We start from the raw sequence: 6,000 nt of genomic DNA on the forward strand, positions 1-6,000 counted from the left end.
ATATATTAAGTTGCAGGCCTATTTTCAAGCAACAAAACATTTTCAAAAATAACCCATATTCTTCAGTATGTCCTCTTCCACTGAAGCACTTAGGAAGGAAGCATATCGTGAAGATTTTTTTTTTTTATATCAAGAACTGTACTGAAACAAGAACCCATAATAGCCTTAAAATAAAAGCACAAAATTAATATATATATAAAAAAATGTTATTGACAAGTTACAGGGCTGCATTCATTTTACTTTTGTGCACCAGACAGAATAAAATGGTCGATAATGTTCTATATTTATACCAATGCCTCAGAGTACGGGGGGATGACTACCAGACTCCAGCCAATGCAGAGATCTGCCTGGTCTGAAGGCCAGCTGACCCAGAGGAAAAGATTGTTTCTAATCACTTACCAAACCAGATGAGATGCAATCTAAATGTTTACCTACTGCATTAATAGGTGCTTTCATAAAACCTAAAACAAATGGATAACTTATATCCATCCACAGCCACTAGGGTGTGTGTTAAACACACCTCTGCTGAAAGTTGTGGGTCTCTGCCTTACGATGTAGCATAGAGTATGCTACTTGATGGGGTCATGAGATTTCACAGAGAAAAAATTCTGTGCATCCTCTGACCTGGCTGCTTCAGTGTTTATTCCTCTAAGCTAGGTGTGTCAAACTCATTTGGCCCTGATGGGCTGGATCCAGACTGCAGAGTTCCTTGGCAGCCAGATGACCCACCCCTGGATCAAGGCCATGGGGCTTCTTGACAGCTGCTAGAGCTGTTGTGTCAAACTAGCAACCAAAGAATAAACACCACTGCCCCTCAACCACGGTTACTGCATCTACCAGAGCTGCTGAACTGAAATAGCGACTCCGACTCCAGCAGCCACAGCAACATAGGTAGAGGCAGCAGTTATTTCCTTCACCGCTGGCACTGACTCAGGGGCTCTCACCTTCTGGCTGCTGTAGTAAGAGGCCCTGTGGGCTGAATGACTTCCCTCCAAGGGCCATATGTTTGACACCCCTATTTTAGGCAGATATTACCAAATAAATGTAAAATCACAGATGTCTAGCTTAAGAATTAACAATATCAGATATTTAACTTGGTCCTTAAAAACCCAGCTCTCTTCTCTCCCCTCTTCCCACACACGTACCATTCACACCCTGCCGCACAAAACAAAATCCTCAGTTATTGCATAAGCCAAGCCCGTGTGTGTGCCTGCTGTCTGCCGCAGACCTATCACCCCCTGCTCCTTCAGGCTGGCTCCAGTATGCTACAGCTTAAGTCTGACTTGACTCAAATAAGCATGGAGAGAGGCTTCCACAGAAACCTCTAAATGGCTTTTAATGTCTCCCCACCGTAGGATTCCCGGAATTAATTTGCGTCTGGCTTTTGAAACCAGGGGGACTGTGTTAAAGAAGATGGATGCCCCTAAGAAATATTGAAAAGAATGAGGGGTCGACAGTGGTGGTTAGCTTAATAAGCTTGGCTATGGTTTGCAAGAGTAGTAATGTGGTTGTTTGATTGAGATCAGATTTTCCCAGTGACAGCGCCCTTATGGGTTATTTATTTATTTTCTCTCTTCACATCAAGTCACCCAATCATTATTTTGTAGTCTTTCTAAATTCCCCTAATTATAAATCTAGAAGCAGTGGACAAGCATGTGCATGGCATAGGGATATTAGTCCCTGGTCAGCCATTTATGGACACAGAGAAAGGATCTGTATCCAGCAAGCTTCCTTTGGTCATTCATCCCATCACAGCTAGGTTCCTGTGTGACGTGTGTATGGCCACAGAGAGTCTGCCTAGTAGTTCATCTGTGCAAGGGGCAGCTAGAGTCCCACTGCTTGTGCATATTGCTCACAATATTTGGGGGGAGTGGAAGTGCCACTCCTGGTAAGACAATGCCAAGATAGCAAAACTATAGATTTATCATGTCATTTTACTATGTCTGCTGGGTTAGGGCTGGCACTGTGAGTAATGACTGGTGTAGGATTCACTCCTAAATAAAGTCCATGTTGCTCTGTGTATCTGCAGAGTCATTCTGCTTGTTTGAGTCTTGCGCAAGCAAAATACTGTGCTCCATGTGGTGGTGACCCCCACCATCTCCTGTGGGACAGCTGTGGTAACATAGTTTACTGGCATAAGATGGGATAGCTGCTCAGCTAGTAGGTGTATTTTCAGTTTGGGAGTAAGCGCCAAGGGTTTATTTTAGTGTATTATAGACCTCAAAACAAGTTACAAAGTTTAGAGATGGTTCTGGATTTAGATACACCTCTGACCTTGCAAAAAAAGAAAAGCATATGTGTTTGGATCTAGGACTTTGAGTTGAGAGTTGAGAAAGGTCTGGCTGCAGTGTCTGGTGGGGGTACCCCCTTGTAAGGTCTGTGATCATTTCCGCCCTTTCCAATCATTCCTCTCCTCACCCACCCTGCCAGAGTTAAATATAAACTTTCTTAAAATGAACACAGCATTCATTCCAGTTGACCAAATCTGACTTCCCAGAAAGCAAACAGTAAAACAGAGCCAGCCAGCCCCCTCCCTTCCTGCCCTGCCAGCCTTCAGGAATGGATCAATGTAAATTTTAAGACCTCCACATAAAGGAACACACACCAAGGGAGAAGGATCTAACTCAAATTTTATCTGGGCAACATAGACACTAGATTGAACCCCAACAGTGTTTGCATGTCCAGAAGAATCTGTGTTGATCCCATAAGACTGTCAAAATGTAGCAGGCCAATATTACAAATGTAATGTCATCATTTAAGGAACCTTACCATCAGAGCATCATTTTAAGGCAGCACTGTTGTCTCTGGACTACAGCACATTTGGTGGCCACTTCTGCTGCCTTCGTTTCTTTGTGAAAACCATTTTTTTTCCTTCTGTGCCTTGTGATGTTTTTATTACAAGCAAAGCAAAGAAAACCCAGAATCCCACCCAGGTCCATGTGCATCAAAAGGAAATACAAGTGCTACACACTTTTTCACATTTCTAACTACATTTCAGCCTGACAGATAGCCAAACACTTTTATATAAGGTATTAGCTCATTTCTGCTATACAGTAGCAAATAAAAAATGCAGGTAACTAGGTCTTCAGAAACCATCTTAATGAATGAAAAAGTTTAAATGTGAATTGCCCCCCTAGCAGCACACACACCCAGTTGCTATGCTGGGTTGCAATCCCATACCTCTGCATTCTTAAACTACTTTATCACACTACCGGGAATCAGGCTGTCTGTCTGTCTGTCTATTAGAAATGAGTCCTCATAGCACAGCTCTCACAGATCCCCAACCCCAATCCACATCCCTAATACTCTCAGTAACGTAACTGCACCATTTGTCAGAACAAGATAGCATCTACCCTGACAGTTATACCAGTGCAGTTTTACCACTTTTTATTCCTGGGATGATTCCATATCAAATCCAAATAGACTACACTGGTGTTGGAGCAGATATACTGCAAAAGGCATAAAGTGGTACAAATGCATGCTGCATCCTTGTAAACACAATGTAAACACAAAACAATAAGCATGTCTCTATGCATGGGCTGATCCAGGATTTTCAAAAGGGGGGTGCTGATGATGTGGTGTATCATCATACAATACACATTTTTCTCTAGTTAAAAGATATAATTGTTACTTATATGCTCTGGGATTAGGACTATATTATTCAGTTTAAGCTTGAAGCACAAATAAATCTAATGTTATTGGAATGCCCATTAATTTTATATATCCTATTATGTATAAAAAACACAAACTTGCCAAAACATAATCAAAAGATGTTGTTTCTTTAGTATTAGAATTTAATTTACATCTTTTTTGGGTTCATAAAACAAAATCTAGCCTTCTTGAGCATCTTGACAGTGTATCTAATGCTTCACTGAAAGTTATTTCTACACCTAAATTAATATTTGTAGCTAGGGCTGTGACATAGGAGCTACATTACCAGGAGCAGCTAATAGACAGTAGAATCGCAGAAAAAAGAACAGCTTGATTAGAGGAACCATCAAATAACATTAAAAAGGAGAGTGTGAAATGAAGAATTTAGAAAGAATCAGGTAGATTATGAATAGCCATGAAGTCAAGTGACTCCCTTACTGCTGCCCAAAAAAAGATGTGGCTGCCACTACCTTGCAGTTGATTTTAAACTTTGCATTGACCAGGAATCAAATGGGGGAGGGGGGGTGCAATTGCACCACTGAATCAGCCCTGGATTTGTCCCTGCCGCTATGCATTTCTCTACTTCATTTTCCTTACCATACTGGAGATTTTCCTTTGAGAAGGTCTGGATCCCTCTCTTGTGCACATAGCTCTTTCTTTGAATCATCAAATTTCTCTCTCTCTCTTTACCCAAGACTTTGACCATAGCTGTGGCTGTGCCTCTGATCCTCTCTCTTGCCCCAAAACCTCTTGTCCTATTCTGAGAGTCTGTTAAGAATTTACTGCCACCTTGTTCCTTTTTTGTGCTTTTGTTCCTTTTCCACTGCTACAAACCTGCTACTGACAGACAAAAAAGGCCTCAAATGTTCCCCTTTTAATAGAAAGCTATAAAAATAATGAATCAGTGAGCAGAGAAGAGAAGAGAATTAATGTCATGCAGGACTGAAACATTCAAAACTTTTCTCATCATACAATCCCAAATTGTACATGCTAACAAACAAAAATAGGTCTTTTAAACATAGCAAATTCAGGTGCTGAGTGAGATTTGCTAATACAGGTATGGAAAGCTTACGAGGGTTGATAATTATGAAATAATTATTTTAAGCCTCTTATGATTGGTTTCATTTTGCCACTGTTCTCAACTGTGAGCAATATTTATTCAAACAAGTTTTTGGCACTCTTGGGACAATCACTGATTGCCAGAAGTACAGGTGACTTACAGTTTTTCCTTCCGATTACTTATTTCTCAAGATAAAAACCTCCATTTGGTCAAAACAAATCATCAGAGTTCCTGTAGTGCAAGTCCAGGAAATCAGCAGTTGTTCTAGTGAAGTATTTTGTGTGCAGTTGTGGTTAGAGATGCTAAATATGGTACCTTGTTACTGTATGTACTGTAAGTGCACCCTGTGTATCAGAGTCTGAGTCACAGCAGGTTAGCTTACTGACAAACACCATATTTTACTACTGTTAGTGCTGTGGAAACAAAAGAGCTTTGCTAGGGTGAGCTAAGCACTAGTCTGCCGTGCATGGTATCAGCAGAACTACCAAGTCCAACTTACATCTCAGGTTTGTTGTTGACAAAGATGCTGTATGAAGCAGAAAGGATATGATTTGACTTCCAGGGCTAACAGGCAGGTGAAATTAGTATTGGAAAGAAAAGTATTTGTTGGTCAGTCTAGTGCTGGTCAGAGATGCTGACAAGTCTATCCACAAAGCAGAGAGAGCTTGGGCAGCATCAAAAAAACCTCCTAATTAGGAAATAGAGAGAGTCTTTTTTGAGGGTGAGACATTAATATGATATAACAAAGTAGAACTAGTTGGAACTTCATTCCATTGAAACCAAAATAATTCTGTTTCAATGAATACTTCATTTAAATATCTTTGAGAGAAGAAAAGAGAGACAGACACTTGCCCTCTATAACCAGGTGGTTGGAGCAGGGACACCCAACTACTGGATGTCCTTACTCTGCCTATATGAGAATGATATGGGATGGAAACCTCTGCTTTGAATCAAGGACAGTCTTGTATCTGGGTTGTCAGTAGAGCTGTGTGAAGCTTTAGCCGCTGCTTCAGTTTGGCAGAGATTCAGCCCAAATCTCCGAATCCGAATCAAATCAGGAGACCCTCTAATCTCTCCAAATCGAATCAGAGAGATTTGGAAAAATTCAATGATTTGGACATAGACACAGCTTTACATTTCTTTTCTACATACCTCAGTGTACCAGGTGGCTTGTTGCTGGGGTGGATGGAGTGTCCCACAGGAGCACAGGGGGCTCCCCAGCGTGCTCAGCAGCAGACCCAGAAATGGACCAGAAGCACTTCCGGTCCACTTCTGGGTCCACCAGGGAG

This window comes from Alligator sinensis, unplaced genomic scaffold, assembly GCF_000455745.1.
Source record: "Alligator sinensis unplaced genomic scaffold, ASM45574v1 scaffold76_1, whole genome shotgun sequence".
Lineage (NCBI taxonomy): Eukaryota > Metazoa > Chordata > Crocodylia > Alligatoridae > Alligator > Alligator sinensis.